This window comes from Pelodiscus sinensis, chromosome 6, assembly GCF_049634645.1.
Source record: "Pelodiscus sinensis isolate JC-2024 chromosome 6, ASM4963464v1, whole genome shotgun sequence".
NCBI classification, from domain to species: domain Eukaryota; kingdom Metazoa; phylum Chordata; order Testudines; family Trionychidae; genus Pelodiscus; species Pelodiscus sinensis.
In genome coordinates, this window is record NC_134716.1 from 43542474 (window position 1) to 43556301 (window position 13828).

General features: G+C 40.6%; 1 protein-coding gene and 1 long non-coding RNA gene across 6 annotated transcripts in view; one reads left to right on the forward strand and one right to left on the reverse strand.

The window, feature by feature from the left end:
• Positions 1 to 4390: 4390 nt before the first annotated feature.
• Positions 4391 to 10165, reverse strand: LOC112546870 (uncharacterized). The gene is made up of 3 exons (XR_003090581.2): positions 10047 to 10165; positions 4702 to 4933; positions 4391 to 4620 (listed from the first exon to the last, which is right to left on the reverse strand). It is a non-coding gene; the product is annotated as an uncharacterized LOC112546870 (long non-coding RNA).
• A 123-nt stretch (positions 10166 to 10288) lies between these two features.
• ERCC6L2 (ERCC excision repair 6 like 2) overlaps positions 10289 to 13828 on the forward strand; it is a 126016-nt gene continuing 122476 nt past the window's right edge. The window contains exon 1 of one of the 5 annotated variants that reach the window (XM_075931826.1): positions 10289 to 10435. The gene's annotated coding sequence lies outside the window, so the exon portion shown is untranslated. Of the gene's footprint in view, positions 10436 to 10506; positions 10815 to 12003; positions 12968 to 13828 lie in introns of those variants that run through there. The other 4 variants (XM_075931828.1, XM_075931829.1, XM_075931831.1 and 1 more) reach the window with 4 other exon arrangements.

A 13828-nucleotide genomic window follows, 5' to 3' on the forward strand; every position in this document is an offset into this window, starting at 1 on the left:
TTCAGACTAGAAATAAGGTGTACATTTTTTATATTAAGGGCAATTAAACACTGAAATAAATTACCTGTGGAGGATTCTCCATCACTTGAAGTATTTAAATAAAGATTAGAGTTGTTTCTAAATTATATTCAGTAGCCCAACCAGAAGGTTGAGCCTCTGTTATGCTTGTCAGACTAGGTGATCATAGCGATCCATTCTGGTATTAAAATGTATGAACCTATGTAACTATAGAAAATATAATTAACAAATTTGATTCATTATACATATTTTGAATTATTTTGAAACAGAAAATGTTTAAAATTGAGATTTTGCATGTGTGTACATTCATGTATGATTTACGGGAAACGGGGTTACACTATAGTTGGTTATATGCTGGATGTACAAAATATTTTGTTGTGACCTTGAGGTATCTGAGGTTGTATTTGTCTTGCATACTTGGGAATGGAGGCATATGAAAATGGCATTATCTGATGATTTCCTTAACTTTTAGTGGTTGTGTGATGACATTTGTATCCAAGCAGCCTTTAAATGTCAACTACCAAAGGGTATATGTTGGACTTACTATATGTAGATATAGATGACACCTCTTTTGAATGAAAACTAAAATAGGTGTATTTCCCAGAATCCTATTCTTTTTTCATGTATTCATGAAGACAGTGTGTATGGAATATTACTTTAATATAAGGAATCCACAACTTATTGTTGTTAAAACTAATAGAATGACACACTGATATTTATTTTAATTGTTTTAATAATTCCTTTGATTATTTGGAAAATCTGCCTCTACCATGTTAGATTTTTTCCTCTGATTTTCCTTTTTCCTTCATTCTGACAATATACTAAGGACTTTAAAAGCAAAGCAATTGGTGAATTTAGTATTATATTTTATATTATATTGGTTTTAGTATTATATTGGATCTACCTACTTCTGGTTTGTCATTTCATAAATTGGCAGTAGGCTCAGAAGTTCACTTTTTTATTAAAAGTTGAATTTTCAAATGCATTTCACACTTTTCTGCAAAATATCCCTGTGTGTAGTGTTTTTGTTACTGTTTTTATACATTAATTACCTTAACAATCTGATTCAGCAGAAATAATCTTTGACCTGGTCCCAGAAGTCTGTGGTTGGGCTCTATGGAAGTCTGAGCACTGTAGTAAAAAAGATTAGCGTGCTAAAAACAAAATGAATTAAACCCTACAAGAATAAAATGATCTCCCTTTCCTCCATAAGCACATAGCATTCTGGGTGGCTTTGGAGGTCCTAGTTGATTGATTATTTATGTGACTAGCCACTGTTTGACTAGCTCTAGTGTTTACACCCTTAATATATTTGGAGACAGTTAGCATGTCTTTCCTGAGTGGTCACTTAGCCAAGCTACATGTATTTTGTTACATGCATTGTGTGCATAATGACTGAGAAGAAATTGAGACATTTTTATTCAGAATGTTGAAGTCAGATTTTGTATTTAAACAAGCAGAGTCTTTTAACTGAAATCAGAGGACGCTATATATTAGTGTGTATGAGAGAGAAAAGCATTCACATCCTGATTTAGTTTTAAGAGACATGCTGAGCACATTATTACTGGCACAGATAACAAGGCAAACTTTCAAATAGAAGCAAAAAGGCTATGAAAAATATACATTTTGAAGTTGCTTATTCTCTCTTTGTGGTGGCATATATGTTTGGCAAAAGCCAAATAGCATCAGACCTGCACAGAAACAATGTCGCCTTTGGTAGGGTTATCCAATTATAGTGATGCCTCTCAGTCTGCAATTTTAGTTTACAATCTATTTGGATGGCTGACTACACAAACAAATAAATGCAAACTGGTACAACTACCAAATTAGTTAGTTGTCTGTTGAAAATTCTATGATTTTTGATTGAGGAAGGTATATAGGAGAAGCAAAACGTCTCTCGTTTTCCCATATGAGACAAGGTTTGCATCTCATCTGACTTTGGGATGGCTTTTGAACAGTGTTCTCTACTCGCTAATATAGGCATCTTGCCATCAATTAAAAGGAAAGCATTAATAAAGTATTCAAATTCTTCAGATAGTACTTCTTTTTCTTTTCTTTTTACATTGGCTTTATTTTTAAAAAAAATCCTTCATATGCACTGGTGTAAAATACAAATAAATGGATCAATGAGAACAGAGTAAGCAAAAATTGTTGATTGCCTAAATGCTTTTTTTTTTTGTCCTTTAAAAAACAAACACGTCTGTAATCTCCATAAACCATTTTTAAGACTACTATTCCTGATGGAAACTCTGTGCCATTTCTGAAACTATTTTGTTATTCTAAGGTAAAGTGAGTAACACATAATAAAAGATTCTCTGAAGAATAATTATGTTGATTCAGTTTAACGAGACCCAGAGTACAACTGCAACTGGTCAACCAGTCTTCCAAGTGTTCATGTGCTTTTTTGAAACATGCAGAACCATTCTGCACAGTATCTGTTACAAATCTAATAGAATCAAAAAGCCTCGTTACCCAGGCCCCACTCTGAGCAACCATGAAGGCTGAGTGTTACTGACATGATCCATTTATGAACAATATTTATTTAAGGATGAAACTTCAGATTTTCCTAAAGTCCTTTAACCAGACGCATTGGGAAAATGAATCTACTTCATAACACTTGTGGAATCAGTCTCTCAAGATTAGTCAAGCTAGGCAATGTGTCATTTGGAAGACTAACTTCAAAGGACAGTTTAGCAACTATAATACTACCAGTTGGGCTGCTGAGTGGCTAGGAAGATTTGGACTCCAGGGGTACATCTACAAAGCAGCGTTATTTCGGAATAATGAGCGGTTATTCTGAAATAACTTTGCGAGCATCTACACATCAAACCTGTTATTTCAAAATATATTTGAAATAACGGGCAGCTTATTCCAGATTCTGTAAACCTCATTCCATGAGGAATAACGCTTGTTCTGGAATAGTGCATGTGTAGACAGGGTGGCTGGAGTTATTTCAAAATAAGGGGCTTTCAGGAAATCCCACAGGTGCCCTGCTGGCAGCTCTGTACACGCTCATCAGAACTCTATAGTTCCCCTTTCCCTGCAGCCAATAAGGCCAATAAGGCTGCAGGCAGAAGGGAAAGGGCTTGTGTCAGGAAGCTGGCCTTGACTGCCCTGATCCACTCAGCAGCTGCCACTGAGTGACTCACCGAGCCCTCCACTGCTCCCAGGGAGCTCGCAGGACCCAATCAGGGGACATAAGAGGCGTGGGCCTTCCTGGTCTGATGCGGAGATCTTGGCCTTCAAGGGGTTAGCGGGTTGCATGTGGGTGTCCCATCATGTGAGGACAGGGGCGAGCCACTCTCACTACTCCAGAAAGATGCCCTTCTGCATGTGGAAATTCTGAAGCCACTGTTGGTTGTCCCACCACTCCATAATGATCCAGTCCCACCAGTCGGAATTGGTGTCCAGACGCCCGAAGTGGCAGTGCATGAGCTGCGCCTGCAGAGAGATGCTGAGGGTCTCTGCGCTGAGTTGGGGATTGTGTTCCTGCAGGGCCAGGAAGGCAGCCTGCAGAAATTGGTGCAGAAGCTGCAGCATGACAGATAAGAGCTGTCGAGTGCTCGAAGGCAGCTCTGGCTCCATGGCTAGAGAGGTGAGGTGTCCACAAGGGCAACCACAGCAGGCAGTGGAATGGGTTTGCTGTCCCTCAAGGAGGTAGGCAAAAGAGAGGAGCCTAAGACATGGGTGTACAGGGGCGTCCCTTTAAGCTTGAGCCTCAGGCAGCAGCTCCAGGAAGTAACTGCTGTCCTGATGCCCTGCCTGAAATGCTTCTGGGTGGCCAGAATTCAGCGTCCAATGCAGCGTCCAATGAGTGTAGATGCTCTATTTTGAAATAGCCCTGTGTTATTTCTATGAGCATTTGCTGTGTAGATATGCTATTTTGAAATAAGCTATTTTGGAGTATTTCTTCTGGAATAGCTTATTCCGAAATAAGTGTGCAGTGTAAATGTACCCCTGCAGGAGTGGCTTACTCCCTTGTTGAGACAATGTAAGTTGACACAGTATGATGGATATCTCTGATATATTAATAGTGATTTAAACTTATGAATTTTATTTTCTACATGGAAATCTTGCCCAAACAGCTCCCACGGGAGGCCTACCTGCAAATCCAGATTTGCATTTTCAGTACTGTTGGCTGGAGAATTGTACAGAATAAGGTGGATTGTTAGGGCTATTTACTATTCATGTAAGGTGGGAAGTGTGTACTTGACAAAGACATTGCTTATTGTGCATATCTTTTTTTTTTGTGCTGGGCCAAAGGATTAATCAGATTCAGTTTGGCTTTAGAAGATGATTTAACTGGGTTTGGCAGACCTCTGAATTTTTGAAGAATGGATAACACAGTTGTGTGTTTATACCAGAGCTGAGTTTCTACCACAGGTTTCCTGAGAGTTGAGACAAATTCTCCACTCATAAATGTAACAAATTGTGTACTTGAGTGACAAAAAGGACACTGTGACAGATGAGGTGTTCTTTTATTGAATTGAGATCCCATCACTAAGTTCCAAGGACAGTTTAGAGACTCTCTTCATGGCATTATGCCTAATTTTCACTGAAGTTCCCAGTGACTGCAGTAGGACTTCTGGCTGGTCAGCACTTCTGAAAAACAGTTGTGTGCTTTTATTTCAAACTGAAATAGGTTGTCACAATCCTGCCTACCTCCCCTTTTTAGATACTTACCGGATAGCTGTATTTGGACCTACGCACTGAATCTGTGTGATTTTAAGCTCCTCTGGGTCTGGCAGACTTCTGTCACAAGCTCTGGCTTCTAGGGTTCTCTTTCAAAGGCACAGATTCTATTTGGTTCCACTCTGACGGACTGGGATCTGAGCCATTCATGCACACCTTCCCTGGAACTCCATCCTCATTGATATTCCAATTTATATTGTAACCCTGCACAGACACTTGATAGCTGAAGCAAAAAAGACAGATTTTCAGACAAAGCACAGGAGATACTGAGATCTAGGAAAAATAAGAACACTTGTATATAATTTATTTGCCACTGGAGAGCATTTTTTGGGTTTTGGTCTGTGCCTTCAGGGCTCCAAGATCCCTTCTCCCGGACACTTGGCTGAGGCTATGTCCACACTATAAACAATACAGCAGCACAGCTACAGTGATGAGGCAATACTCCTGTAGGGTTGAGGCAGAGAGACTTCCTACCATAACAGATGAGGTTTATTTATCAATGTAGGTAATTCATCTCTTTAAGCAGTGTAGCTAGGTTGGCTTAATGACAGGGTGATAGGAGTACGTGAATTTGTAGTGCGTGTATGGGCTATTTTTCTTTTGTTCCCTGAATCTCCCAGAGTCCATTTTTTAAAATGCCATTTCTAACATCTTATTTCTTTGTTCCTTCTTTTCTGAATTTTGACTGCTCCAACTCCTGCTCCTACAGACAGGATGGAACTGGTTTTCCACCATGCTGCAGCCATCTCATTGTTAAAGTGACTCCATTTGAATAGTAGACTGGTTAGCTCACCGGAACTAGCCTCATCTTCTCTCATGTTTATTTCCTTTCTCTGACTCAGAAGAGTTGACATTAGGGATGTTAAAATGAGTTTAAATAACTGTGTAACAACTAAAATGTCAGTGGTTACACATTTACACATGAAGTGGCAGTCTGCTCCTGTCTGCCTCTTTGCGCTGCTGCTTCTGACACAGAGGCAGCAGCGCAGGGAGGCAGGCGGCTCCCTGGAGTTGGTGCATGTGAGGAGCTGGCAAAAGGCATCATTTAAAAGGTGAAGGTTAAATCCCAGTGAGGAAAATAGAAAGGAGCATAAACACTGTCAAACTAAGAGTAAAAATATAATAAAGAAAGCCAAAAAGGAGTTTGAAGAACAGCTAGCCAAAATTCAAAAAGTAATAGCAAAATGTTTAAGTACAACAGAGGCAGAAAACCTGCTTAACAACCAGGAGGCCACTGGATTATCAAGATGCTAACGGAGCACTCGAAGACAATAAGGTCATTCTGGTGAAACTAAATGATTTCTTTGCTTTGGTCTTCACTGCTGAGGATGTTAGGGAGATTCTCAAACCGGAGCCTTTTATGGAAGTATTATAAAAGCAGTTCTAAAACTACGGTTTATTTCTAAGGGCACAGCAGGGCTAAAGCTGAAATAAGCTACGAAATTTGAACTATGTCAATTGTGTAGCTTAAGTCGAAATAGCTTATTTCGGCTTTTAGCACTGTCTACAAAGCAGGAAGTCTAAGAGAGAGCACTCTTCCTTCAACTATCCTTAATCCTCATAAAATGTAACTCCTTGTAGTGTAGATGTGTACTATTTTATTGCAGAATAACATCAGTTATTCTGAAATAATACTGCTGTGTAGATGTGCCCTTGGGCTTTGTCTACACTGCAAGATTTTGTGGCAGAAAATATGCTAATGAGGGACTCATTAGCATGAGTCGGGATGTCATTAGCATATTTACTGCCGATTCTTTTTGCACAAGAGGTTTTTGCACACAAAGAAGCATGTAGCCGCTTCTGTTTTGTGCAAAAAAACCCTTTTGTGCAAGATCCTTATGCCTCTTGGACTTTGCACAAAAGGCATAAGGATCTTGTGCAAAAGGGGTTTTTTGGAATTTGGATAGATATTTGAATGTTGATGAGCTGTTAAATGTAAAGTGGAAATTCTTTTGCAAAATTTTCCATACAGCAGATAGTATATGAGATATTCATGCAGCATAGAAAATAGCTTCTCGTTTGAGTTGGAAAGAACAGATTTCCTGAAAGAGGAGCTTGTATATTGTGAAACCTTATTTATTTGTTTTACAAAAGTTTTCATTATGAGCCTGAGCCTAAAAGGGGTTTGCATAGCAAATTCCTATTCTCAGTGGGCCAGAATCTCCATTGTGCTCAAGATTTTTGCATCATTCTGGTGGTACAGGGTACCGGTCTTGGTTGTGTTCTCCACCCTAGTGTAAGGAGATACTAGAGGAGGGAGCCTGGAAGTGAAAGAGAATTGATCCTAATGATTTTAATTGGCTTTCTTTTCCTGGGGCCTAATTATGTTTGCCTTTAAGACAATGCCAGCTTTTTTTTTTTTTTTTTAAATATTGGCTTAAATGAAAGCAGCATCAGTGTTTTGGAACACTTACAGAACTGGTTCTCCTGATTGCTTATTACAAAAGTTGGTGTCTTTAAGTAAAAGCTTTAGCACAGTGCCCCTTGTCTTATTTGATTATATTGTGAAGTAACCAAGCTAAATTTGTGACATCCAAGAAACATGGCATGATCTATGCAGAAAACTGAATTCACTACAGTGTCATGTGAAAGAGTATCTGTGCTGAGCTAGAGAAAGTTGTTATTAAAACACAACAAATATTTCCATAAAAATCAAATAAAAATAAAAAAATCTTGGTTCAGGAAACTTTTTGATGTAAATGCACCTCTTCTTCAAGTATAATCCAGTGTGAAAGCATCCTCAGAAGTACTGCTTTAAATGTAGCTGATTTTCTAAGAAGCTATGGATTATGTATATTAATTATCCAAGGCTAAGTTTGAGGCACTGGAATGTTTTATTTGTCTTTTTGTATTTGAAATGCTGTCCTGTTTTCAGTTCAGATTTTATAAGGGTATTTTTCGTTATGTTCCTTGTGAATGAATATATTTAAGTGAATTTTGCATATTTTTGAAATAATGTACTTTATTTATATTGTATTACATTTAATTTTTAAATGCTCTCCGTCAACATTGTGACAAATGTGTTTTATTTATATTACTTTAACATACACTAAAAGCACTGTAATATATTTAGTCACAGCAACAAAGTCTTAAGAACGTAAGTCTTTGTTGAGACATGAAGGGTGGCAGGTGCCTGGATGTTTTTGTTTTGTTTTTAAAGCAACCAAGTGTGCCAACTATTGAGTTGAGAATTAAGTGATATGCTATATACACTAAGCCACTTCAAATTAGGGAAAATCATAAGCTTATTGGAAATTTGTTCCATATAATATTGGATGTGACTTATAATAACGCCACCTTTCCTCTTCATAATACTATAATGATCTTATGAGGCCACTCTCTAGCTCAGTGCAGCAGATCTGGATTTCAAATTCCATGAAGCAATTATTTTAATTGCTTGTTTAATTCCATAATGTTTTCTTTAAATGCTTTTAAATCACTTGATGAGCTTTCGTGGGCCAGACCCACTTCCTCAGATCAAATAGTGGAAGAAAATAGTTACAACCATATATACCAAACGATACAATTAAAAAAAATGAACACATATGAAAAGGACAAATTCCCGAGGACAATACCTATATACAGCATGCCACACCTTACATGTAACTTGTTGTGAAATCTAATTCTGTGTTTATCCTAAAAAAGGCATCCTTCTTGACAGATGTTTTGCTTATTTGGTGGGCTTAGGAGGGCCATAATTCATAAAAGTACACTGAACATAAAGTGCTGGAGATTTGGGGCTAAATTTGGATTCCACAGTAGTCAGTGCAAACACTATCATTGACTTGACTATCTTGGCCCTTAAGAAACTATTTCACAAATTAATATGCTTAAAATCGGGTTGTTAAGCAGTTAACATTGTAATTAAATGAGTTTATAATTAAATACGGTTTTAATCGTTTTGTAAATACATTTAAATTGGTGTTTTATTACAAATATTTTGGATGTTTTTCTCCATTTTCAAATATATTGATTTCAGTTATAACATAGAATACAAAGTGTACAGGGCTCACCTTACATTTTTTATTACAAATATTTGTAAAGATAAATAAAACTAGTATTTTTCAAGTCACCTCATACAAGAATTGTAATGCACTCTGTGAGTGTTGTTTACAAATGTAGAATATTTTTATATAACTGCACTCAAAAGCAAAACAATGCAAAACTGTAGCTCTTACCAAAGTATGAAAGTGCATATGAATGTACAGCATATCTGGCACATATGCAGCATGGACTACAAAAGCACCTTGAGATGTGGGCTTGAGATGTGAAGGACTAGTTGACTATCTGATAAGCAAGTACTTATCAGATAGTTGACAAGCATGTTGACTAGTCGCTTCCCCCGCTTTGCTGACTATCAGAAAGAGGCAGCAAGCGGGGCGGGGGAGAGGTGGTACTTCAAAGCGGCAGCGCCACGTGGAGCCTAGGGCCAGACCCTGGGCTCCACATGGCACTGCTGCTTTGAAACATTGCTGCAGGAGCCCCGAGTCAGGATCCTTGGGGCATTTCAAAAGGGCGGTGCCGCACAGAGCCCAGGGTCAGCAGGGAGTCCCCATCTGATCCTGGGCTCCACAAAATGCTGCTGCTTTGAAACATTGAGGGGAGCCTGACTTCGGGCTCCTCCAGCGTTTTAATTCCGGGGTGCTGCATGGAGCCCTGAGTCAGTGGGGAGTTCCCAGCTGATGCCGGGCTCCATGTGGTGCTTTTGCCTTTAAAGTGTAGCAACAGTGTTTCTACGCTTCAAAAACGGAGACGCCTTATCAACTAGTCGATGCAAAATGCATCAACTATTTGATTAGTCGATTACCTGCAATTTAACATCTCTAATATGGGCTACAAAAGTGCCATGTAAACCTCGATACTCACTTTCTTCTGACATTATAAGTAAGAAGTTGTCAGTATTATCTTCTGTAAATGTAAAACTTGCTTCTTAGACACTGGATAAACAAGAAGTAGGAGTGGGTGGACTTGTAGACGGTGAACTGAAAAACACTGTCTCTTTTTTAATGCTGTAAATATTTGCAATGAAAAATAATATAAAGTGAGCAGTGTGGACACTGTCTTGTACTTGAAATCAGTATATTTGAAAATGCAGAAGAAACCACAACATATATAATAAACAAAAGCTGCTATTCTATTGTGATTAAAACTAACGTAAACGGCAACTTTTTAAATGGGGTTTGTTTCGTGATCAGTGCAGGCCACAACTGTGCTGATTTGACAATCCTGGTTTAAAATAATTTGCAGGAGCTCGGTCCTTTGGCGGAAACGGTCGCAAACAGGGACGGGGTTGCCAATGCGGGAGCTTAGCTCCATTGCAGCGGGCGTCGTCTTACGCTGCTCGGGTGCGTTGCTCTTGGTCTTCCCCGCCTGCCTTACCGCGCCTAGCAGGACCGGCGCGCTGCGGCTGCTGCTCCATGGCCCCGCTTTGCAGCGCAGCCTGCGCCTGGGGTGAAAGTGCCGCGCGGCCCGGTGCAGGGGAGGAGCAGGCAGGGTGAGTCCCTGGGGCTGGCTGCAGCCTCCCGGGCCACCCAGCCTGAGCCGGGCGCACAGCGCGAGAACTCAACACGTCACGTCGTTTCCTCCTGGAAGCGCCAGCCTTCGTGGGGAGGGGAATTGCGGCTCCTTTACGAGAGAATCCCGCAGCGCCTTCTCATCTCGCGATATTTGGCAGGAGAGGCTGGCCCTGGCATGTCCCGGCTGGCGTGGAGCGGTGCAGCGCCCGGTGAGAGAGGGGAGGGGGCAGCCGGGGAGGGCGCAGAAAGAAGGGGGCGGGGCCAGCCGGCGCTGACCACAACGGGGAGCCACCGTGGAGTCCCGGCCGCCCCCAGGGGAAGCCGCTGCGGGAGCGAGGGAGGGTGACGGAGCCGCGCGGGGCGGGGGCTGCAGGCGCTGCCCCTCATCTGCTCCCCCTCCTGCTTATCCGTGGGGGGGAGCTCAGGACACTGCCCCAGCTCCCGGGAGAGAGGTGCCCCCTGGTGTCGTAAGAGTCGCTGCCCGCGCTCAGGGCAGGGGGTGGGTTGTCTCCCCTCCCCTTCTTTTGCAAGGAAGTGATTGATTTGGGGGCAGCCCCTCTCCATGTACCTGCAAGTGAAATCATGATGGTACTGCGGGGTCAGGGCCTCGGAGGGGTAACTTAGAAAACAACAAATGGTCCTGGTAGCGCTTTAGGGTGCGTCTGCCCAGCAGGGTTTAACTGGGAAGCTAGCAAATTGAGCTATGTCAATTGCCTAGTGTACTTCAAAATAGCTTAATTCAAAATTAGGAGCCTCTACGCAGCACTTATTTTGAAATAGAGCACTCCTCCTCGAACTTCCCCTACTCTTGTACAATGAGTTGAAATGAGAAGTCCTCCAGCTTGACCGTATTTGAGCATTATTTTGACATAACTGCCTGATGTGCAGGCCTGGATGAAGTTATTTCGAAATAACGTTGATATGTAGATGTTCCCTTAGGCTACGTCTAGACTACAAGCCTCTTTCGAAAGAGGCCTTGTCTAGGCTACAAGGAGATTTTTTGAAAAAGCGAGCTGCGTTTTAGAAAGTCTGATGCGCTCTTTTGAAAAAGCACAGTTTGCATTCAATAGCGCCTCTTTTCGAAAGAGTACTTTAGAAAAAAGGTGTTATTCCTTGTAGAATGAAGTTTACCGCAATGGAAAAAAACTGCCGCATTCTTTTGATTTACTTTTGAAAGAACACGGCTGCATTCTAGACACAGGTGAAGTTTTTTTGAAGAAAAGCTTCTTTTTTCGAAAAAACCCTGTTGTCTAGACACACCCTAAGAGACTAACCCAAAAAATATAATTATATCGTGAGCTTTTTGTGGGCAAAACCCACTTCTTTAGGTTAATGAAGCAAGGGATCCAGGGGTACAAATATATGGAATAAAAAGAGGATTGGGGGACAGGAAAAACTGTCAAAGTGTCCACGCAAAATGAGGCTTATGGAGTGGGCTGTAAGTTCCTTATACAGGCAGTCCCTGGGTTACGTACAATATAGGGACTATAGGTTTGTTCTTAAGTTGAATTTGTATGTAAGTCGGAACTGGCTCCAGATTCAGCCGCTGCTGAAACTGATCAGTGGCTGACTACAGGACCAGGGAGACCCGAGAAAAGCCGTGGAGGTGCAGAGGTCCCGCCGCCTCTGCGGCTTTGCTCCTGTCTCCCTGCTGTGCTGGGGGGGAGTCCCCCCCAGCATAGCAGGGAGACCCGAGCAAAGCTGCACAGGCGGCGGGACCCCGCTGCCCGTGCGGCTTTGCTCCTTTGCCCCGGAGCAAAGCCGCACAGGCGGCGGGGTCCCCCGCCTCTGCGGCTTTGCTCCTGTCTCCCTGCTGTCCCCACCAGGGAGACCCGGAGCAGCTTTTCTCGCCCCGGGGGACACGGTGGCGGGACCGCTGTGCTCTGGGAGGTCCCACCGCCCGCGAGCTCCAGGGCGAGAAAAGCCCCGTTCGTAAGTGCGGATCCGACATAAGTCGGATCCGCGGAAGTCGGGGACTGCCTGTACTTAACTTTTGATGTCATTTGAGTTGTTGAATATAATGGCCCATCCAAGACATGTTGGATTTGTTCAATCTTTGGGTGAATGTGTCAGATTTGCATATGAAGGCCAGTTCAGCAGACTGACACTCTAGCTGTTTCCTGAATTACTTTGTAAGAGGATATACACTTTTAAATACATTAATGAGTCCCCGAGTGAGTTAAAATGTTCCCCAACAAGTTTCTTGTGGGTTACCATTTTGAATATCTGATTTATGTCCATTAATCCATTGTCTAGAGACTGTCCAATATACATGGCACAGGGGCATTGCTAGCACTTGATGGCATATATCACGTGATGGGAATGAAGAGGTGTTATCGTGTCCATGAGTATTTTGTTATTGCCTAAACACAATGTGTGATTTTCAAGATAAAGAAGGGTCATATGGAATAGGAGTGGGATTGGCTTCTTAACAAGGGGAAATATTGAAATAACACAATAACATTATATATAAAATGTAATAAAAGGTCCTGGTCCTGTATTACTTGTGCAGCCTGGTGTTGTGTATGCACAAAGAGTGCAAGACTTGACTCCTTCATGTGTGAAGATGTTAACATAACTTTTTCTTCAGAGAAATTCGCAAGTCTTTGGTGTATTGATTTCCTTTAAAATATCATTTTGACACAGGTTATATTTGTTTTCAACAGATTTTAATATTATTGTAACATTTTTATTTGTATTCATACTGCTTCTATTAAATTTTAATGAAGGGCAAAGAAGTGGTAAGTATTGGTTTATATATGACAAAATTATTTCTCTAGTTTTTTATATATATTTGGTTTTTGCAATCTTTCTATTTGTCCTGTTTCCTCCTTGTAGTCCTTTTTTCTTGTTAAAAACTAGATAAACCCGATACATTGTTTCTAAGAACTAGTTGCGAATAGGAATTTTAAAAATATATTTAATTCTCCTTTTGAATAAATGGGAGCTTGAGCATATATTAAATATTATTGAAATGTTATATTTATTTATATTTTATATTTTTTAAGGAAAAATTTTTTATGAAATGCAAGAATACAGATTTTAGTAGGGCTGTCAATCACTATTAACTCAAGTGATTAATTCAAAACAAACGCTAAAACTGGCAATTAATGGTAGTTATAGTCTAACTGTTAATAATAAAATGCCAATTGAAATTTATTATCAATATTGTGGTTGTTTTTCTGCATTTTCAAATTTATTGATTTCAATTATAGCATAGATTATAAAGCATACAGTGCACACTTGATATTTGGTTGCAAATATTTGAATTGTAAAGCTAAGAAATAGTTTATTTTTCAATTTACTTCAGAAAAGTACTGTCATGCCATCTATATTGTGACAGAGCAACTTACAAATGTATGTTTTTTGTTACAGAACTGCACTCAAAAACAAAACAGAGTCCATTCAGTCCTATTTCTTCTTCAGCCAGTAACAGAGACAAACAAGTTTGTTTACTCTTACTGGAGCTAATGCTGCTCTCTTCTTATTTACAGTGTCACTGGAAAGTGAAACCAGGTGTTTGCATAGAACTGTTGCAGCTGATCTTGCATGGTATTTACGTACCAGATATGCTCAACATTTGTATGTCATTTCATGCTTTA